We start from the raw sequence: 24,066 nt of genomic DNA, 5'->3' as shown, positions 1-24,066 counted from the left end.
AGTTTTCAATGATACCTGAGTGGGGTATTGTATCGAAGGCCTTCACCAGATCGAGGTAGGCTGTATGGACTGCCTTTCCCTCATCAATGGCTTTGGTGACTGTTTCAAAAAGTCAACCAAGTTTAGAAGGCATGATCTGCCTTTGACAAAGCCAAACTGGGATGGATCCAAAGTCTGCAAATTCCCTATGTCTTTATTTATGAGGTCCATTATGATCCTCTCCATGGCTTTGCAGATAAGGCTTGTCAAGCTAATGGGCGGTAATTTCCAGGGTCGGTGGAGGCACCGCCTTTGTGAAGTGGGACCACAGTTGCAGTGCGCCACTCCTGGGTATGTATCCAGAGGTAAGACTATGATTAAACAGCTGTCCTAGCTGTGGGTTTAATTCCTCGTTGAGTTCGTGGAGCACACAGCCGGGGACACCATCAGGTCCCATGGATGCTGTGTTTTTGCTTTGGAGAGAGCAGTTCTCACTTGGGCATTGGAGATGTTTGGGGGCTGCAATTGCTTGGTATAGATATCTCTCCTTTTGGGAGGGTAGAAGTTTGCACTGAACCTGTCAGCCAGTATGTTGGCAATGTCTGTAGGATCAGTAATCTTCACATCATTTTGAACTAGTTCTGAGCATATCTGGGAGTTTCCTCCCAGGTTTCTAACATAGCTAAAGAAGGCCTTATGATTGTCTTTTGAGTCTTTAGCTATTTTTCTCTCAAAATTTGCTTTGGATGATTTTATGAGAGCTCTTAGTTTTTACTTATAGTGATCAAGGGTGTCTTACCTTTTAAGGATTTTGCTCTATCTTGTAGTAGCTTCCTCCTTTTGTTGTAGAGTTTGTTTATGGCTGGGGTCCACCAGACTGGACGCTTGCCTTTGGTACAAAGAGTCTTTGTTTTGCTTGGGATTGCCTTATCCATGCAGTCCTGCAGGTGCTGGTAGAAGGCATTTGTAAGTGATTCAGCGGCTTGAGTACTGTTTTCCGCTCGGGGGCCTTAAAGGAGACCACACTAGTCTTTAGAAGTGTGAAGTCGGCTTTGAGAAGTTCTTTACTGTGGTCTTTTTTATTTCAGGTGGGGGTGGGATGAGGACCTCCAGCGAGATTAGTTTGTGATCTGATCTCACCAGTGAGGGGTATACTTCCAGTGTTGAACATTGTGCTCCCATGTTCGTGATGATGAGATCAAGTATGTTTTCTCCTCTTGTGGGGATGGTGACTAGTTGTTCCATGGCATTTGAGTTTATGAATTCCAGGAACTTTTGGGCTAGGGTGTTTGGGCTTGAGTAGTGTTCCCAGTCTATATTAGGGTAATTGAAGTCACCTAGTATGATGGTGTTTGGTGATACATTTATCCCTCTAGTGTTTTCAGGAAGGCCATGTGAGGTTCCTGAGTTTGTGAAGGTGGCCTGTAACATGCTACAATTTGCAGAGCAGTCTTGCCTATGGTTAATTGCACCTGGATGGTCTCCGATGCATCGTGCGTTGCCACCAGTCTTGAGGTGTGGGTGTCCTTGATGAATATGGATACCCCCTCCTTTCTTGGTATTGTCCAGATTTTGGGGCGGAACGCATGATAAGAGGTAAAACCTGATAGTGCTGGGGTGCTCTCAGGAGCCTTGAACCAGGTTTCTGTCACTGCACAGACATCGATGTTCTCCATACTGAGAAGGGCCTCGAGTGCGTGCATTTTGAGATTTAGACTTCTGGCATTGACCAGCATTACCCTTAGTTTTTTCCTTTTTGTGTTCTAGGGTGGTAGGTTTAGAATTTGAGCCTTGCCTAAAAAGGCACTATGGGGGTGGCAAGAGCCTTTGCCAATATCCGGAATCCCAGGGGTGACAGGTGCAAGCCATCCCTTGCGAAGCAGCGTGGCTTGTCCAGCATGTCATCCCAGGCAGACAGACATTGGATCCCCTTTGAATGACACCAGAGTTTAAGCCAATTGTTAAAGCTGATCATCTTATCTCTGTATTGTGGCATCATTTTTGGTGAAGGTAGGATACTGCTCAAGGTCAGGGTCATACCTGCCTGGACTACATAATCAGAGAGCTCCTCAATGTCTCTTTTCATGTAGTCCAAGGAGGTACGTCTCAGGTCGTTTACACCAGCGTGGACAATGACTGAGTCGTATTTGTACCTGCTGTTGAGAGATCTGAGTGCTTGCGTTATGTGGCGGATTCTAGCGCCCGACAGGCAGCTTACTGTGACCTTCTCCTTACTCAGTCTGGTGAGCGGGACATCAGTGTGTCTGACTATGGAGTCACCAATGACTAGTGTGTCTGGCATTGTGTTTGGCCTTAAGGGCTGTGACTGTTTGACACTCTGACTGTGAGGTCTATGTGTTGCAGGTGTTGTGTTCTGAGGTGGTGGTTGTTTGGGTGTCTGCTTTGGTGGCCTCTGCTGTTTTGGTAGATTTTTGATCAGAGCCGCCGAGTATGTCTTTGTGTGTTTATGTGTATGATTTGAGGTTGTGATGGTACTATGTGAGACTGGGTCTATAGTGTGTGTGGTAACCTTCTCCTCCTGACTGGTCTTGCCAGTCCTATGTTGAGAGAGCTCAGCCTCCAGTTTGGCCATATAGTTGCATCTCTTGCATGTATTTGTGTTTTGTGGGAGGAGGAGAGGGTTGTCTGTGTACATGAGGCAATTGTAACATTGCCTCAATATTCCCAGGTTCACCAGCTGAGCAGGAGAGGACACTAGCAACTGATCCCTCGACATGCTAGAAGGACTAGACAAAAAAACTTTAAAAGAGATTCCGAGGGACGTGGGTGACCGAGAAATGGGGGTTTGCCTTTTTGGGGTGCTATCTATAAGAGTGCCGTATCAAGGTAATAAGTACTGTAGGAGCAAGTGCTAGGTTTAACAGATAGAGAAAAGTCTACTTGGAGTCAAGTAGAGATGATCTTTTTAGGTATTAGAGAAAGTGCTAGTAACAGGGATGCTTAAAGGTAAGATTGAAAAGAATGCACTCTGCAGTGTGCACTAGAGAAGTTAGATATGAAAGTAGGTAACTTGAGTTTTACCTGTTTAAAAAGTTAAGGTTTAGTGGAGAGTTACTATTTTTAAAACAGCAAGATGGACTGAAAGGGGTGGTTACTTTTGTATTTTGGTACTATGAAATACTGTAGGATGGCCAATAAATTTAAATAATTGAAGGGGTGGGATTTCAAAAGTGATGGTTTTGTGATTACTCACATAAGCCAGTGAAAGTAGAGAGAAATGAGATATATGGTCAGATTAACATAAGAGGCGGGCAACTAGAAAGACAGTGGTATTTAACAAGACAACTTAAATGGGTGGGAGGGAGGGAAAAAATTCTGCCTTTTCTGCCTGACTCAGAACAGAGAGAGCTGTGGTCTCTTTTGAAGTTTTAATATGCTGTTAAAACAGAATGCAAGCAAAACACAAGGTAAAGAAAACAAACTACAGTATTCAAAATATAGAAAGGCAATACAGAAATACAAAAAATAACAGCAAACTAACCTTTCCTTCACAGCAAAGTGTAGCAGAGTCTGGATGAGCCTTTCTGGTAAAAGCTTTTAGACTTGTTAATCAATTGACTCCCAATACAGTGGTTGAAGCCTCCCAGATTCCTGACCATGTGACTTAACCATAACTTAATTTCTATTGCTAACTGGAGTGGGGGGTAGATTGGGTCATACTGGCTCTAGCTTTAGTGTAGGCATGAAGACTTAGCATCCCAACATCTCTCAAAGCATGAGAGGTAAATAATTCCCTTCTGCTGATGCAGGGTGGATGTCCACCCCATATAATGTCTGAGAAATATTTCTGCAATTGTTTTGAGGTGGAGGGCAAAGACTGCTTGGAGAAAACTATAGCGTATGGAAAGAATTTTGGTAAGACCCACAGTTTGACTACTTGGACCCTATTTAGGAAAGGTAAAGACATAGTTTTCCAGTCTAGAATTTTTCTGTTTCAAGAAGGTAAATACAGGATTGAGATTGTCTGGGATTATGTCAGCTGGGTCTGTTGTCATTAGCATCCCCAAAAAACTATATTTATAAGCTATCCTTTCTCAAGGAACAGGAGTGGTTCAACCCAGGGCAATGGCAGCCAGGTTAAGGTGGATGATTAGTGTTTAATGTTTATTGAGTTTAAGCCCTGCCCTCTTTTCAACATTGTCAGAGGTGGCAATAATCAGTTCCAGTTGTTGAAAGAGGTCGCTCAGCCATACCACCAAACGTGTCCACAAACCAATAGTCAGGCCCAACCAGTGGGAGTGCCATTGAATATGACAATGGCTCAAGTACACCTCCAGAAAGAGAAGGACAATGGACATTACCAGGATGACCAAGAGTAGGGATAAGGAGCACCCCTGTCTAGTACCACACGTAAAAGTAAGGACCTTTGACCTGATCCCATAAATTACACGTAAGCAGTGGGTTCCATGCATATCAACTGACTTAAGGCTATAAAGGATTTTGGGAAGCATAGCTGTCCAAAACATGCCATAATAAGAGCTATATAGTTGATTTTAATGCTTTGGAGAAGTCCAATAGTGCCGCACTTGCTGCGGTGTTTACTTTCTGACATGCCAGTTGATTGTTTAACCACAGGTAGACAGTGTCTGTCCCTCCCTCTTTACCTTTGATAAAGCCCAAATGATTGCTTTTATAATGGTAAGCAACAGATCTTCTAACATTCTTGCAAGGGTTTTTGTAAAACTTTTTAGGTCTTTTTGCAAAAGTTAGATAAGCTTATACTTACCTGCTAAGACAGGATCTTTGTTGGATTTGGGTAAGATAATTACTTTGCCATCAACATTTCTACAGGGAGCCCACACACCCACCTTGCCTGGTGAAACACCTTGAGCAGTGGTAACCTTATATCAGTCTAGAAGGTCTGATAAAATTGCACACTAAGTCTTTTCAGGCCTGGGATCCTTTTCCTGGGAAAGTGATCTCCAACAGTAACTAGCATTCCCAGAACCACTGTCTGTGTGGTTGTAATCTGTTGTGGCTTAGGCCTCTTATGTGGTAAGATAAAAGGTACTTGCCTAACACACCCCTCAAGGCTGACAGTTCTCTTATATTCATCTGTCTGTATGCTAATTATCTCTACCTGACTACTGCTTAGTTCTACTCTTTCCTTAATCAAAGCAGGAATGGACATACCCTTAAGGCAATCCCTACATTTCCTGGCCAGTAATTTGGTGGAAGTGATGCCTTTTGCCTAATAAAATAGTTTATACCTTTCTCATTTCAGCATAATTTGGACAAACCAAAAGCTTTTAACTTTTGATTTGCCACCAGATTTCCTTGTTGGCACAGCCTCTCCTTTTGTACTGCATTTTCAAGTACACGAGTTGAGAGGATACTACACTCAACCTCCCCAAGCCCTCCTCCGTGGTTGTGTGCACCATCAGTTACCATGAAAACAACTTACATTGTTGTTTAAATTTAGGCCATAGATCTGCTGGTTGCTTATCTTCATTTAAGTGAGTCCCTAATAATCCTGTATGAAGTACTGACAAAAGGTTAGGTTATGGTCAGTTCACAGCAGCAACAGGTCCAATTTCCATTCTCTCCTGGGGAGCACCTGGTCATCTTTGCATGAAAGGAGGCTATGAAGTGATCATTGATGGTTCTTGCCATAATTTGGGTCTCAACCACCATTGGTGTATATGTCGGATTGATTAACCAGAAGTCCAGGTGACTGGCAGTTCCATTCAAGGGAAAGTTATATTCAAGCTCTTTTATACAGAAAATCATCCAGATATTCCCAAGGTATAATTCTTCCATTAAATTTAGAATTTCTTGATGCATGCATCTAGATGCATTTCTAGATGGATGGCGCAGTGGTGCAGTGGTTGCATTGTCACCTAACAGCAAGACGTTCTCCAATCTGATTGTCGGCTGGGGTGCCTTCTGTGTGGAGTGTATGTCCTCCCTGCATCCATGTGGGTTTTTTTCCAGGTGGACTGGTTTCCTCCCACACTACAAAGGCATGCGTCTGGAATGTTTCTTCCTGGGCCTCCACTGAAAATTGGCTTTGTTCCAAGTAGGACTGTTATATAAATAAAATAAATGCAGGACAATCAAATTCTTCCAGCTGTAATGCTTTCCAAAACTAGATCTAAAATTGCATAAAATCCCCTCCCAAAAAGAGAGGGAATCTTTGCCTGTATATACCAGAAAGTACAGAATGGAGCCCCATGATTTGATTGAGATCATCATCATTTGGACCATAATAATTATCCAGACAAAGAGGCCCCACTGAAGCAGACAAATTAAACATGATCCATCACCCATGAGAATCTGCTTGGACATCTTGTGCTACTCAGTCATTATATAAACAGCACTGCAATGCCCTCTAGGCCAAAATTTCACTGGCATGACAGCATCGGCCCTTCCAAAGCAGCAATGGACTTGTGCTCTTGTTTTGTCCTGAGCATAGCCTCCTGCAAAAAGACAATATGTGTCCCTATTTTAACAAGGAGGTTAACATTTGTCCTAGCTTTGACCCCTGTAAATAGAACCCTAACACTCAAAGACAGCACTGATAACTGTAATCATTCATTTGGTGCATCCATCCTAGTTACCCTACTCTTTACAGATGACTACACCAACATTATGTTGTAACTAGACCAAAAAGAAACAAGAAAACGTATAAGACTAGGCAAATATAGTTTAACAGTAAAAATGAGGATTTATCAGATAACATACTAAAGTGAATGACCCTTAAATATAGTAGTTATATTAACAGCAGACTCAGAAAAACAGTTTTGTGTGCATGAGAAAGAACCTCTAGTGCCTTAGCAGTCAGGGTCACTGATGAGGAGAAAACCACCTGATCTCTCCCCAGCAGAGACACCAATTAACTCACAGCACAAATTCATTAGTTGCACCAGTTGCATTGAGGTGTTGCTCTCCTGGTGTCCTTCAATGTAAGGAAATGAGAGAAAGCCTACCATCTGTTGGCAGTAAGAATTCATTTCTGAGTAGGGGGTGGTCTGCTTTTCTAACAACTAAGTGCATACAAGGTCACAGTTTGCCACCAATAGCTATATCAGGAAAAGGTAATGTAACAACATAATAGTGCACAGACCTCCATTCCCCCTTATGGCTCACAAAAGAAGAGAAAAGAGTAAGCCATAATATAAATGAACACCACATTGTAGTATGCTTTCAGGAGGAGGTGGTAGAAGAACTCTCCATGTCAGGTCTAGTAGATAAATCATGCCATGATTTCTTCAAGAGGTCATCTTCCTCAGCTGATATTTCAGAAGAAGAAGAAAAGGGTGCACCAGTTCTGGAATCACCCAGTATGCCAGTCATGTGCGAGAGATGCATATCTGTTTAAATCCTGATCTTCCTTGCCAAAATACCTTGTCTCACTTCACTCCCGCATCAGACTGTGGATCCTGAAGAAGTCCCCTGCTGGTCTCCCCCTTTCTTATCTATTTGCTGTTTGGTAGGTGAGTTCTGCACTGACCTGTCTCTCTTTTTATACATGTTAGCTGGGGATACAGGAGACTAAGGAGTGCCAGCATATGTGGGAACCTTTCTATGACTAGCTCCTTATAGACACCTGTCTGTTTAAGCTGGAGAATTAAACTGATACTGAACATCTTCTTTTTGAATCCAGAGGGTGGCAGGAAAGCATGCGTTAACTTTATAACCCAAGTCACAGCAGCAGCAGCAGAGATACAGGAGCATGGCCTCCTGTCTATGGTAAACCAGGGAACTGTTGTCTGGGGAAATGCAGCCCTTCAGGTCTTCTTTTAGTTCTCTGTCTTTTTTGAGCATGACCTCACAACTGTTGAAGTTGAGGCAACTGAAAATGAAGTGATGGGAAAGGTTAAGGTATTGGAGTTTACTTTGGATGCAGTGAGCACATTCCTCCATTGGCCCTGCTGTATCCCCCAACAGTGTCCCAAATTCTTTTTTAATACAATGAACCAGGTCCCCTCCTTCATCTGCTCTGGGAGAAAAGTCACTCTGAGATTATTCCTTCAAACCTGGTTTTCTATGTCTTACAGCTTTAATTCAAATTTCTGAAAATGCATCTGTAAATCCTAGATGTGGCAGGCGTTGGCCATGAAAATTGCTCTCTGTTTCATTGAGGAGCTTGTTTTGAAGGGAGGATGATAGGTGGAGTCTGCAACTGGGTGTTATGATTAGATGCTAAACTTTTAGTTTGTTGTACATCTTCTGCTATGGCTTGAGGTAGGGTAGTCAAAGATTCCTGTGTGGCTTATACTGCCTTGATCTCGTCTGCTACCAGTCCTGTGTCAGCAGCCATTATGACTGATGCACCAAACTTGTCAAACTTTGCAAATCCAGCAATGCTGCTTCAATCAGAGCATAAAAAAATAGGAATGTCCATCCAAAAAGGTTTACAGAGTTTGCTGTATAAAATGTAGCCCCTTCTATCACCCATCAGAAACTTTTTTTTTCAATAATTTTTATTTTTATTTTTACATTAATAAATGTCACAGATAAAAACCATCTTACAACATGACCGTGTGCATATATATATATATATATATATATATATATATATATATATATATATATATATATATATATATATATATATATATATATATACACACACACACACACACACACATATATATATATATATATATATATATATATATATATATATATATACACACATACATACATACATACACACATATATACATACATACACATACACACATATACATATGTTATACATTGATGTCAAATACCACAGGATATAGGTCATACAACATATCTATTTACACTATGTACATAGATGCTTTCATTGTTAATTCCACAGTTATATAGACAGTATATACATTTGTAATATCCAAGTTATTATTTAATATCTGAACTTGTATGTGTTCTTTGGTTCCATTATAGTGTATTTCTAAGTTGCTGTGTGATGAATTATGCTAATATGATGTTAAAGGTTTGTTCCCAAATTTCTCTGGATTTCATGTTTTTGTTTCTTTTATCTATTACTATTTTATGAGCTAAAAGGTGTTGTATAGCTACTTGTTTAAAACCCTCCCAAGAGATATTTATCGTATCTAGCCATTTAAAAGCTATATACAGTTTCATTAGTAGGAAAATTGTTAAAAGTGTATTTGCTTGTTTTCTTGGGATGTTGGGTGGGAGAATGTGTAACAGAGTGAATTCCCAAGTTAATGTTGATGTTTGATAACCCGTTTTTGTAATTGTACCTTGAGAGAGTTCCAGAGTTTATAGACACATTTACAGCTCCAAAATACATGGATTAAGTCAGCTATCTGGTCCTTACAGTGTGGGCAGAAAGGTGATTTTGATGTGTTAAATTTGTGTAGGATTGCAGGTGTAAAATAAGCATTATTATTGATCGTGAGCTGAGTGTATGCTAACTTTTTGAGGGGTAGAATCTTCAGTGTTTGATTGATTGCCTGGCTTATTTGCTGATCATCTATGGATGGTTTAATTTTTCTCCAGTAGTTAGAGAAGAGGAGGTCCTTCTGGTATTTGATTTCATTTATCATTTTATATGAATTGGTAATAGTTTTCTTTGTTGTGATAATAGTTTTCCAAAGCCTGCTACAAGTTTCTATGTCACTATTGGTCATAGTAATATTTTGGAGATATCTGGAACACAGTTCTTTGATTTGTCTTAGGATTATTATGTATGATTTAGGGAGGTTTAAGTTGGTCCTCATTTCTTGTATTGAACAGTTAAGGTAGGGATAGATATCTTGGATTGTTTTACCTTTTAGTCTGGGAAAAGGGACTAAGTCCAGAATCTTATTGTTTATTTTTAAATTTGGGTTTTTATAAAGGGGTTGCAGTATTGTCATGGCAGGTCCAAGGTTCAAGAATTGAAAGAGTTTTTGCACTAGGTTGATAGAATGTTTTAAGGGCTCTATAATGTTATAAGTTTGTATTTCTTTCTGCTTCAGGAATGGAAGTGCTTTGGGATTGAAACCTAGAGCTTTAATATATCTATAATATATTGTCAACCAGAGAGGAGACCAATTTTCCATTGACGGGTTATGTTCAGCTATTCTCAATATTCTGTTAGTATTAATGATCGAGTAGTACATTTTAAAATCTGGTAGATTTAGTCCTCCTTTGCTTTTGGGGAGTGTTAATTTTGGATAGGAGATTCTGTTTTTTTTGGGTTCCCATATAAATTTTGCTAGGAAGGTATGAATTTGTTTGAAGAATTTATTATGTATTGTTGTCTGTGATGTCATGAATATATACATTAATCTAGGTAAAATGTTCATTTTGATTATTGATACTTTGGCCAAGAATGGTAGTTTTAGGTTGTTCCATCTTTTGCAGTCTTGCATTATATTTTGCCATTTAAGGTTTACTTTGTGTTGGCAGAAGTCTTTGTTACTCTGGAAAAAGGTGATTCCCAGGTATTTAGTTTCTTCTTTAATTTTTATTGTGTTTAACAATGGTATTAGTGAGATGAGTTTGGGTGTTTTTAGGGGAAAAATATTAGTTTTATTAAGGTTTAGTTTGTAGTTAGATATAGTCGAGAAATGTTCAATTGCAGCTATTATTTTGTTTATATCTGAATTTGGTGTAGTGCAGTATATGTTCAGATCATCTGCAAATGCAGTAAGGTATATTTTGAAGTTGTGTATTGATGGAGGATTGTGATATGTATTTTGTTTAATGTATAGAAAGAGTGGTTCTAGGTATAGGTTAAACAGGAAGGGTGATAGCGGGCATCCTTGTCTTGTTCCATTTTTTATTAGGATCCTATTTGACCAAGTTTTATTTATATACAGAGATGTGTATGGGTTGCTATAGAGAGTTTGGATGATCTGAATGAAGTTATTGGGTATATTAAAGTCGGGTAGTGTTTGGAGTAAGAATTCTAGATTAACCCTATCAAATGCCTTGTGGGTATCCACTACCATTATGTAGATGTTGATATTGTATCGGTTGGCGTAGGATATTAGTGCATCTAATGTTAATGTATTGTCACTAGTCTGTCTATGTGGTGTAAAACCGGATTGTTCTGGGGAGAGGATTTTTTCTATCAGATTTTTCATTCTGTTTGCAAGTATAGAGGTAAATATTTTAGTATCTATATTTAAGAGGGAGATGGGTCTGTAGCTGTCGGGGTTTTTGGGGTCTGTGTGTTCTTTTAATATAAATATAGTTTTAGAGGCATTAAAGTGGATATCATTTTATAGTTTATTATGTAATTCAGTGTATAGTATAGTATAGTAGTTTGGCTATCAAGGGGGAAAATGCTTTGTAAAATTCTGAAGTGAGTCCATCCGGACCCTTATGCACTTTTAAGTGTTTGATTGTTGTAATAATTTCACTGATGGATATCGGCTCAGTTAGTTTTTTTTGTTGGTCTAAATTGAGTTTAGGGAATTTCAGTTTTTGAAGAAAAAAAGTTCTATCTTCCTTTGAGGTTTGTAGTATTTGCGCTCCATATATTTGAGAGTATATTTGTTCAAATGTTTTAATAATGTCTTCATTTTTTGTGTAGTTTTTGTCTCTGTAGTTTATTTCTGATATATTGGAGGCATTTTTGTGTTGGCAGATAATTCTGGCCAGAGCTCTAGATGGTATTTGAGCTTCTTCTGCGTAAGTGGCTAACATTCTGGCTTCATAGAAAGATAGGTTCCTGGTTTCTAACATATATAGATCCCTTTGCAGTTTTAAAAGTTCTGTTTCTGTTTGGTTCTTAGGGTTATTTATTAGTTCTTTTTCAAGATGCTCTATTTTCCCTTTCAGTGTATGCTCCTCTTTCAGTTGTATTTTTTATAGTATGCTGCTTTTTTGATAAACAATCCTCTGATTTGTGCTTTGGTTGCAGCCCATTCTATGTCAGTTGGTACTTGGGAGTTAGTGATATTTGTAAGAGCTGTTTTTAGTATTGCTTCTGTTTCTTTTATTACATCCATTTTGGAAAGTAAATTAGGGTGTAATGACCAATTATGACCTCTATTCTCTAAATATATCTTTTTGTCCCAGTTAATGTTCAGTGTGATTTTGGAGTGATCTGAAAAGAACCTGGTATGTATAGTTATTGTTGGGTCCATGTTAATGAATATGTCAGAGATTAAGAAGAAGTCTATCCTTGACCACATTTTGTGACATTGCGAGTAGAATGTGAATTTCCCTGTTTTATCTGCACTGTTCCCATGTTTAAAAGGGTCATATAGTTTGAAATCTTGTTTGAGTTCATTAAGGGCTAATGTGGCTTATTTATTATGTGATTTGGTCAGATTAGATTTATCCTTTTCTGGGTTTTGATATGTATTCCAGTCACCCCAATCACTAGGTAGTGATCTTTAAATTGGTTTAAGGTTGGGTATAATGACATAAAAAAGTGTTGTTGGTTATTACAGGGTGCGTAAACATTAAGTACCATTATAGGTTTTGGTATTGTAGGACTATTAAATGTTACATAGCACCATCTTCCCTCCTTGTCAGCTTTGGTTTTAAGTATTTTTTCCTTAAATTGTTTTTTAATTATTATGGCAGCCCCAGCACTGTTTGTTTTCCCCTCTGAAGCTATGATTTGACTTATCAATTTCTTTCTGCTAATTTCTGCCCATTGATCTGCAGTCAAGTGCATTTCTTGTATTAGTATGAGGTTGGCTGTGGTTTTTAATGTAAGGTGTAAGAATAGTTTTCTTTTCTTCTTGTTTTGGAGCCCTTTAACATTCCATGATTCTATTTCCCACTTTTATTTATTAGGTGTATTCCTTAGATATGCCATGTATATTAGTTTTGTTTTGTTAGTTTTGTATGTGTTACTGTGTGATGGTTTAGGAAAGCATCTATTTATCACTGTCCCTACACTGTGCCTAACCACTATATCCCTGGACCAGGAATAATCAGGGGGGGAGGATGAAGGTTCATTATATGGTTTACCTTTACGTCTAATCTTGGAATGTGTTTTCTTTTTAGATATTTACTCCATAGTATCCCCCCCTGTGTTACTATAAACAATGTGGACAAAGCTGAACAAACTAGTTCCCTCAACAAACACTGCTACTTAATATCCCTAGCCTCTTCCAACATATTATTTATACAGTGATGGTATTGCATTTACGGTACAGCATGTATTGTTTTTGTCTTGTGACTAATTCTTTCTAATAGTATTTTTAAAACAGCATATTAATATACATTCCTCAGTAAATTATAGCAATATGTGTACCATAGTAATATTGTTAAATGATCAATCTTGTCATTTTTACATTTTTCTCTCATTTGACTTCTTTTTCCTCCCCTTTACTTATTCAGGTTTCGGCCTTCTTTGGTGCCTATAATGATGTTTTTCCACATCAGTCTGTGTGGGTTATAAAATATATACTTGGCACCTATTTAACAGAAGTAGGAAGTATAGAGAGACAAAAAGAACCAGCTTAGCCAAACAGTCCTTCTGCTATAGTTGACATATTAAGGCTATATTTACATTATCCCAGGATTGCTAGGTTATTTTACTAATTTCCTGAGATTACTTCTCTCCAGGATCTTTTAACACATTTCTAGTATTTACATAAAACATTTAACAATTTTTTCCCTTTTTTCCCAATATTAATCTATGAGCTAGCATAATTCTGATAGTTTATTTCTTGCCTATTATTTAAGGCTGGAGTTTCATTCACCTACACAGTACTGGGTGTACTGTTTTAGTGAATGGTTCAGTTCAACAGTACCTTATTTCTTCAAGGTTTTGCTTGCAGGTTGGTTGACATCTATGGTGCAGCTTTCTTCTTTTAGCTGGTGCAGATCAATTTTCATTTTTCAGGCAGTAAAATCCTTTGGAGCTTGCTGAAATCCATTTTGTCTGACTGTTCTTAATGAAGCCATCAAAAGCCTAGGGGGACTGAATTTGCAAGCCAATATCCGAGATGGGAAATTCCTTCCTATATTCGTGCATCGGAAACAGCAGTTCATTTTTGGTTCCCACCCAGGCTGTACTTCCCTTTCCTGTGTTCCTCATGGCTCACATCAATGACCCAAGGGCCTAGACAGCAAGGGGAAGATTTCAGAGTTGGATCCCAGCTAGAGTGCTCATGAATGGGGTCATTTTTTTCATCCAAGGGACCTTTATCTTTTTTTTTTGTGGATTTATTTCACTTCTGAAGGTGGAATTTGCTTGAAAACAGCCAGGAATGTCTCTTTTGCCTCTTTGGGGTTAACAACCATGTATTTAACCTCTTTGATGTAAAAGATTAACTGATTTGGATATTTCATTTGGAATTTGATTTTTTTTTTCTATTAGGAACCTGCAGTATGGAGATAGTAGCTGTCTTGCTTGTCTTATTTGTATTGGGAGTTCTTGAGCAAAGGAGATTTTATTATTATTCCAGGTGAGTATGCCTTTTTTCTTTGCTGCCAGTATGATTTTATTTACATTTTGGTAGTTTAATATTTTAATATAGACAGGTCTTGGTTTTAGTGATGTTTGCATTTCCCTCAGGGCTCTGTGGGCTCTCTCTATTGTTATTTGCTGCATTTCTTCAGATTCCTCTAGGAGGGAATTTATTATTTGCTTGATTGTTGGTATTAGATTGTTATGAAGTACAGTTTCAGGTATTCCTCTGATGATGATATTGTTCCTTCGAGATCTTGCTTCCAGGTCTGTTAATTTTGCTTGTAAGTTTTGTATTTCTTTGTCATGGGCATCAGTTTTTTGAGAAATAGAGTTTATTTTTATTTCATTTTCTATTATTTTGGACTCAGATTTTTCCATTCTGGATATTATTTGGCTGAATGAGTCACCAAAGGTTTGAAATTGTAATGATAAGTCCTTTAATGCTTGCTGGATAGGTAATAAGGCAGATTTTATGTCTTCCAGATTAGCTGTCTGGTCTGTCTTGGATTTATTTGTATTTTTAGAGTTGTCAGTTTGTTTAGTTGTCTTTTGTCTTTTTGAAGTTGTGTCTTTCTCAGGTGAGGCTAGTACTGAGAATTTACTCTTAGTTGTTATTGTTTCCATATTATTTTCCACTTTTGACATCTTGCTGTATAGTGTTTTACCAATCTTGCAGTCAGATGCAGGGCCTTAGTAGCACATTGCTTAAGCTGCTATTCAGAAATCTTAGTTAATCCTGCTGTTTCTGAGCTGAATCTGTCACTTTTTCTTCCTCTTTTGTTTGCTGGATGATATTAGCATTAAATATCTACAGTTATTTCTGTATTATTAATTCTGCGTTGCCTTCTGGGTTTGTTTTAATCCAGGGTATATCGAGACCTAGGTGATAGCAGTGCTCACAGAACAGTGGCCATTTTGAACTCCACCTATCAGAAACTTTTGACTGATGAAATTACTGCCTTTGCCTTTAAGCTCAACCACAATGAGGAATTTCTTCCAAGATGCAAGAGCCATTTATGGTTGTAACACTTGCAGTTTTACTGCCTTTGAGTTTCAGATCAGCCTGGCATTCGCAATAGAAAAATTAAGCTTTTTTTATCAAGAAAACATGTTGTAAGGAGCCTTTCAGACAGTCCTTAACTGTATCTTCTTTGGGACATGGCAATGAAACTTGACCTGCCATATTCACAAAGCAAATTTTTTGCTGGCCAGTCTTCAGTTGAAAAAGTATAATATCAAGTAGGTCAAGAACAATAAAGTTGTGTGGCCAGATAGCTTTGTGTCTGAAGTCACTGAGGCTGGGCAGAATCAATCAAAGCATCTTCAGGTTAGTCTTAGAATTACAAATAATGAGGACATTTCACAATGTTTTAGAATCACTAGCATTATTTATCTTTTTCTAAAAGGGAGAACAATCAGTGTGTTGAAATTATTCAGACATTGTGTCAGTATGCTTTACAGGGGAAACCCTTACCCACATGAATGAAGAGAACATTCTAGAATCCTAGTGCAGTATTGCGGGGTAATATGCATCACTTTAGTACCAGACAAACTGAAGAACAGCATCAGGAGCTGTACATGGCTGTTATCGACATGACTAAAATCTTGGATTTTTTTCCCTTATGAAGCTTTAGAGAAGGAACTGTCAAGATTTAGCTGAAACAAATTTCTCAAGTCCTGAAACTTTTATAAAATCAGATTATGGCCAGTATTCTCTTCAGAGGGACTCTGAAGCCAAATTGACATTATCTGGGATAAACAAAGGGTGTGTTCTTGTTGAATTTTAATATACAGGTTCACTTCTTGGATGTCATGCCAATCCTTGGTAAAGAGTATGTTCTTATGGGAACTGCCGTAGAGTAAAGAATGGAGTTTTGGACATCTGTATTTAAAGATTATTGTTTCCAAAAGATCTGTCATTGAAATCCCACAAAATGATGTCTGAATCATTCTTCCACATAAAAGTAACTTCCAATCTGAACTACATACATTTTCAGAATGTTACTACAGAATGCTGTCTGATTGCTCAAAACTTTACAAATCACATATATAATTGATCACTAAGAGAGACACCTTAACAGCAGTCAGTCACTTTCTAAGCTATGGTGTTTACCTCCCTTAAAGCCAAACATTGAAAGGGATATGCTGCACAAGATCAAGGGTGCTAATAGGATATGCTACACGAGATCCAGGGTGCTAGCGGGATATGCTGCACAAGCTCCAGGGTGCTAGTGGGATATGCTGCAGGAGATCCAGGGTGCTGGCATGGTCTATGTCTAACAACTTTGTATTTATTCACTTTCAGTGACCTAAGAAACAATGCCAAGCTGCAGAAATGCAGATTGTTTAGCATCCCTACTGATCAGAAACCTAGGCATCATGCTGATGGCATCTGAAGAGCCTGAAGCAATATCTCAAATGACAGATCTGCAAAATTACCTGCATTAGCTAAAACAAGAGCCCATACTATTATCTCTGTTCATATTGTTCTCAATAAGGCCTTTGCCAACAACACTGTTTCCCAGACCTCATGTCCTCTGGACTGGATAGTGCATTCAAATCTCAGATTTTCAAATCACAAGTCAGCATGAGTAATCTCAGTCAATAACTTCTTAATGAACTTGTGACTGTTCTGAAACTGACTGTGAAAACTGTGATCACGAAACAATTACTCCACTCAAATGAGAAAAGCATTCAAAATGACAAAAGCATCAAACATATGTTTTGCAGTGGTCATACCCCCACACCCACTTAATGTAGGGGGCTGTACTTTCATGCACACAGTAGTTACATATATATATATATATATATATATATATATATATATATATATATATAGCTCTGTGATCACTGCATCTAAAGAAAAAGAGAAGTCCTGGAAATATTTCAGCCTTGATCTTTTTGACAAATCCCAGACCACAGAGGGGTAGTTGGGGCAATCGACACCTACTCTATCACCCAAGTTGTGCACTAAGGAGCAGAAATTACCCTTAGTGCAAAGTGTTGCAAGGTGCCTTGTTACAGTTACTAAAACACACACACACACACACACACACACACACACACACACACACACACACACACACACACACACACACACGCACACACACACACACACAAACACATACACACAAGCACACCATACTTCTTAAGTGCACCTCATTATGAAGTATATTCCTCACTCTAAGTCTTAAAAAGTCCACATTCCTCACTGTTCCACACTGAAAGGCTCTTTCACACATTCAGCGTTAAGAATTTTTATAAATGATATCTGCAATGAATATACTGAAGCAAATTAGTCCATCAAAAAAGCTTTCTATAAGTATAAACTAACACAGTTTAACCATCCGAGATAAAGTTGTTAATAAGCTGTTAGTAACTGTCCCATATTTTGGCCATTTGTTTCACATTACATGACAGAGTGTTCCACATCTGGGTGATGGAGAGTTGAGAGCTATAACATGCACACACACACACACACACACACACACACACACACACACACACACACACACACACACACACACACACACACACACACACACACACACACACACACTCGCAGGGACTGATTCTCACATAGTTCATCTTCCATACTAATGACTGCTGTCAAAAAGAGCTAGCACCTAGGACAGCAACTTCCCTTTGCATCACTCTGTCTACAGCTTTGCTCAGTAGACAAATGCTAATAGTTGCATAAATGAGAGCTGATCATTGAAATGCAGATAACAAGACTGGATCCCCAGAGATCTAGTGACTATTAATACAAATGCTTCAGAGACATGCTGAAGGTATAGATTAAGAAAGCATATATAGACATCATAGCCTGGAAAATGATCATTGACCGAGTTATTTATTGATTTAGCTGCACTTTATTAAATAGGTTAGTCCCACTAGGCCAATGGCCTCTTTTCAGGGGAGACATGAGGTGGTATTTATACTGACTAGGGAAAATTTGGCCAGGGCATCAGGGAACTTCTCCTATTCCTTCAATAAGTGCCATGGATTCTTTAAAATCCACCTGAGCTACCATCAACTCAGATGGGCCATCAATTTAATGTCTTATCAAAGGACACTTTTAATTGTACTACGACTTTCATGAAACAATGATTTGATATGAATACTAGTTTCTTGCTTTCAAAACTAAAAACAAAGAACACAGGAAGGAAAAGACACCCTTAGTAAGAAAATGGTTTTCTTGCAGGGCAGTATCTGTGTTTTTGTGGTGGGATCTGTCGGCCCATCCCTAGATTGCCCAGTCACAATAGAACGTATCAAAGGAAAGGAGTGGATATTATACAATGGACATTGATACAGTGGTCATCAAGAAAGTAAAATCAAAAAAATAATTATAATAACAATAATAAAAAACAATTACTGTCTGCTGCTATACATACCTGCAAAAATGTAGGTTGACTGCAATTAGTGATATTTCTACAAATAGGCAATATTTTTGTAAGACTTAAAATAATATGTAAACATTATTTAGTTAGGGAAAAACAGTTCTGAAAGGACTCAGAATATTGACAATACCTTTTCATACATTGTCATTCTGATATCCTTTTAATGACCATAACTCTGAATTTGTTAAGAAAACATATGCACATCACAACTGTGATCTTTATTCTGAATAAAACTAGATGTGTGTGTGTGTGTGTGTGTGTGTGTGTGTGTGTGTGTGTAAACAGTCATGATGAATTACATTGTTCCTGATTTGCCTTGATTTATAACAGTAATCCTTCTACATGCTGACAGAAATGACAGAGCATCAACAGAAGACTAAGCCCTCAAAAATATTAAAGCATGCCTTATATAACAGTTCTCATTAGCTTGATTTATGTAACACTGAATAATCTGTTTTGTAGAAAAAATGCCCTAGGCAGCAGAGAAATATTCATCCCTGAAAGCAAAATATCATTTTAATATGTCACTGAGCAATTTTAATCAACTGAGAACAGCAGCTAATATGCCAGAATAATGCAACTTGTTTCACTCAGAAATCTCATGAAGGTACAACTGAAGAAGTGGAGTTTGTACACTTTACATATACAACATTTTTTTTTTGTCTTAAATGATACACTTTGGAACCTGAGAGTCAGTCCCAACAAAGACCTTACAGAAAAACAATGACAGGATGAATAAAGCAGTTCTGAGAGAAGCAAATATTGTCTTAAAATGGACTAGCCATAATGAAATGTTAAAGTTGACTAGGAATATCATCCCCATAACTAGCTTGCTGCAAGTTAAGTGAATTATAACAACTGGCTGCGGGGCTGTGGCTGCCAAAGAAAACAGCTGAAAGTCTTGTCTTAAACAACATAATATGGTAAACCAGGACCCACCACAGTGATGTCCTAATTCATCAGTAATAATACAATCTTAGGCAATGAGGAAGGCAAACCCCTTGATCACCCTTGCAAGGGCCAATATCCCGAGACCCTTTGCTTGTTCTAACCTACTTCAAGGTTGCACAACACTTGTGCAGGTTATTACTTTCTGAAGAAGCATATTGATTCTCTACATGCAAATACCACTTGGTTAAATTATGATTACTTGACCTTAGCTCTTCTCCCACCTCTTAATTCACACCTATTTCTGCAGTTCTAATGTCTATCCTCTCTACCTTCCTTCTTGTGACTCCCCCTTTATTATTGCCTATTTTTCCCCCTCCTCCTCCTCCTCAATAACTTCGATATTACCACTATATCTCTTCTTTTTAACGTCACCCTATCTGCCTCTTTTCTATTCCTAGCTATTTTTCTAACATTACATGCAAGTTTCTTTATTACTTCAAACTGTGTCTGGCAGATTGCCTTGTGTGCCTTCCCCAGTTTTCCAGAATGTATTACAATCCTCAGTACTTGATGATACAATTTCATAGCCACATTGCTTTGTGTATAATTACTTTTTATAAGGATTACACATTGTATTGTGTACATCACTGGTCCAGGTTGTGTGAATTTAATCCTTAGTGTAACTTTAGAGTTTTGCTCCCTAGGATTCTGCTGAAAAGGGACTAAACTATTCCAGACAATAAAACTATTAAATAAATGAATAAATAAATAAAAATATCATTCTAGTTAGTTTATAAATAATTGTCTAATTACAAAAAACGCTCTTCTGATATGGTGATATGGTAAAAATTAAAAGTGAGTTAAATGCAGGTAGCTTAACAACAAATTCAGATAAACAGCTAGGCAGACAACCCAGAATCCATTCCATTTGCAGTGAGGCCTGGTCATTGTTCCCCTCTACTCATCACTCATTAGACCCATTATAGAGTACAACGCCCCTTTTGGTATGTACCTCACAAGACATCTACAACAACTGGAAAGGCTGCAAAAATACCTCACAAAGAGGATTACTTGCCTCAAACAGATGCCTTACGCAGACAGTCTCAAAAAACTCCAGCTTTACTCTGCCGCATATCGCCTACTCAGAGACGATCTCTGCCTAACATACAAAGCTATGTCAAACCCAGAGCTGTTGAACATGCTCCACTTAAAGAAATCCCAATCCCTCTGAGCTACACGCTCTAGGGACCTAAACCTTGTCATCACAATAAACAGAACATGCTGGAGGGATAGATTCCTGTCCCAGAGACTTCCCATACTCTGGAGCAGACTACCTATCCATGTCAAACAGAGCTCCTCATTAGCACTCTTCAAAAAAAATCTTGATGATTGGATGGGTAATAGGAAATTCACCTCGGGGATCACTTCTGTGGTTCTGCTTGGCAGGGGCACAGGAAAATAATTTTCTTGGGTGGCAAAAGCCAGAGTACCTTTTTGGCTAGGCTTGTATAAGCCCTAGGGCCAATAGCCTAGTACCTACCTATGAACCTATGGAGAAGTACAGCACAGGTCATGCTGCTCTCTTTATCATCTCTTACATATAGCCTGTTTTTTAAGTAGCTAAATTAATATCAAGTACTTACTGTTATCAGTAGGAGTTAGTAAAAGTCTAAAACTGGTCTAAAAAAGGAACAATGACTTGAAAAAAGGTAATCATTAGAGAGAAAGATCCTTTAGGAAGGTAGTTTAGACCAACTAGAATAATCTTCTTACAGTCAGTAGAAATGAACTGAACCTAAAAGAGTGCATGGTTAAAGTACAGGAGATTCTGATATACTCTTATTTGAGCCACTGTTATATGAATAATGGTTAAGACCTATTAAAATCTAGCTGCTTTTGATTTCTGTTATATTGGAATTTCATTATAATTGTGTCATGTATTCGTATATGGAATATAAATAAATACAGAGGTTGAGGGCCTGATTCTGGTTTGATGCTTACAAATGCTCCTGCTTTGATAAATATAAATGTCTGTTAGTGTCAGATGTTGTATTTAATTCTAGTTATCAGATTTTAACAGTTTTGGTAAATTGTTTTACATTTTTGAAAATAATTGTTTTCCGTTAAGAAATGTTCAAAGTATGAAAGTAAAAGTATATAATTGCTTGCCCGTAACTGTTGTCTTACCATCTATTCACATTTCATCATTTGTTCTAGGTTGTGACTGAAGAGGGCCCAACCGCCATCCTATTTAGCTGGTTATCAAGTAGAAAATTACAATAAAACAAAATAAATAGGTTATACCACCAACAGTGCAGTGTACTCAGAAGACGCCATGTAACTTCTTTGAGGTATAAACAGTTTCATATTGCAACAACCTTTTTTCAGATGGCTGTATCTCAGTTGCTAAAGCAACAGCGATGAGCACATAATCTTCACTCATTAACTTTACCTGTCATTAGTTAAGGAGTCTAGAAGGCAGTTTACTTTCCAGAACCATTAGCTTCTTGAACATTTAACTAATCATAGCACTGAGATAGAATAACCACATTTATGGATAAACTGCCAGGACAGAAGATGTATACTGAATGTAATTAAAACTATTTTTGTCTCTGTGTGTTTAATACATATTTTCTTTCCCCTTTTTCCATAGTGCTGTGCTTCTCCAGAGATTACTATCATATAAATGTTATTCAGGTATGCCTTCACAGGACCATTGTGCATTGTTAAGCAATCCATAAATTCATGAACCTCTATCCTCTTATTATATTGCAAAATTCAAGGTATGGTTACAGGTACAGAGAAAAGAAATTCAACAAAAGGTCACTCAGTAGGATGGTAAACAAGTTGCATCTCAGAATATGGTTACATCTTTGCTTTAAAAAGTACTGTTGAAATTTGCCAAAAGTACTATAGCATTAGCAGGAATCATCCCAGGTAAACTCAACCTTTTTTTAAGTGCCCATTTTGTTCTAACAATTCACTGTTAAAGTCACAATCACACAGAACTTAATTCTAGAATAATATATGCAACAATGCATATAACTTCCACAAAAAGGAAACAAAGGAAGATACTTACCAAACATATCATAATATCTCCACGTTTATTCAACTAATCTCTTCTAATCTGCTTTAAAGCCAAACAGTTATCAAATAATACATCTAATGAAAAAAGCACATCAGCTTCATTATGTGGCTACTATCCTGCCCAAATAAATAGTATCAGATCACCTTCCTTAGCCTGATACTGAAACCCCATCAAAAATGGCAAAAAATAACCTTTTGTCTCATCCACAAATATAAAAGTATCTCAAATAATAAGTGTATGTAAGAAGATAGCTGATATATACTCTTGGTAGACTATTACCAACCAGACATTTTAGCAATAAGTAAAATTTATTTTATTTATTTTTTATTTTACATTTGTTGACTGGGCTAGTCTAACTGGATATATGTACATTTTCAAAAGAGGCCCGGGGAGATAAGCTCCGAGGAAACAAACAAAATCACATATACAAAAATTAATGTATACAATGAACATTGCAGGTGCAGTACAGAGAATAATCAAAGAGGTCATTCGTTCATAACATAGTGCAAAATATACAGATACAATTAGTACAATACAAAATGTAGTTGCAATACATCATAAAGAAAAAGATGGCAGCAGAATTATACAATATATTAGTATACAAGTAGTCATAAAGAAATGTAGGAGCTGAAATTATACAATATATTAGTAAAAGCAGTCTCCTTAATGAGATTCTGAAGATGTAAGTAATAGTATAGAAGGACAAGGTAAGTTATTGAGAAAAGGAACTTGATTACTGAGAAGAGGAGGGTAGGTTGAACCAAGTAAGAAGAGCTAGATGATCAGTCAGGTTTAGTACAGGGGCACAACCAGTGTGTTCTGAGGAAAAGTTTCAATTTGGTTTTAAAGAGTGATATAGAGGGAAGAGAGGGAAGCTCGTTAGGAAGAAGGTTCCAGGATTTTCCAACAGTAATAGAGAAAAGAGAGTCCCCAGCCATGTTGTTTGATTTACAAATATTTACAAGAAGTTTATGTGATGAACGTAAGGTCTTTAGATTGTTGTAGGGGATGATGAGGGTAGATAGTATAGGTGTATTGGTAGGATGGTAGAGGGTTTTGTGGGCAATGGTAAGTTGGTGGAATTTAAGATGATTTTGTAATTCAAGCCATCCTAGCTGCTTTAGATTAAAACAGTGGTGGGTTCTGAAAGGGTTACCTGTAGCAAATCTGGCTATGTTATTGTAGGAGTTTTCCATTTTATTAAGGTTGTTTTTAGAGAGATTAGTATATATGGGTGAGGCATAGAGGAGAGTAGAAATTAAATGAGTGTGAGCAACAGTTATTCTTGCTGCAGGAGAGAGGAAAGGTTTGATCCTGTAGAGAGAGCCTAGTTTTCTATTAACAGATTTTAGGGTATT

Source organism: Protopterus annectens, chromosome 17.part0 (assembly GCF_019279795.1).
Source record: "Protopterus annectens isolate FY-2018-M chromosome 17.part0, PAN1.0, whole genome shotgun sequence".
NCBI lineage: Eukaryota > Metazoa > Chordata > Ceratodontiformes > Protopteridae > Protopterus > Protopterus annectens.
The sequence above is the reverse complement of the archived record's forward strand: the minus strand, read 5'-3'. Positions refer to the sequence as shown.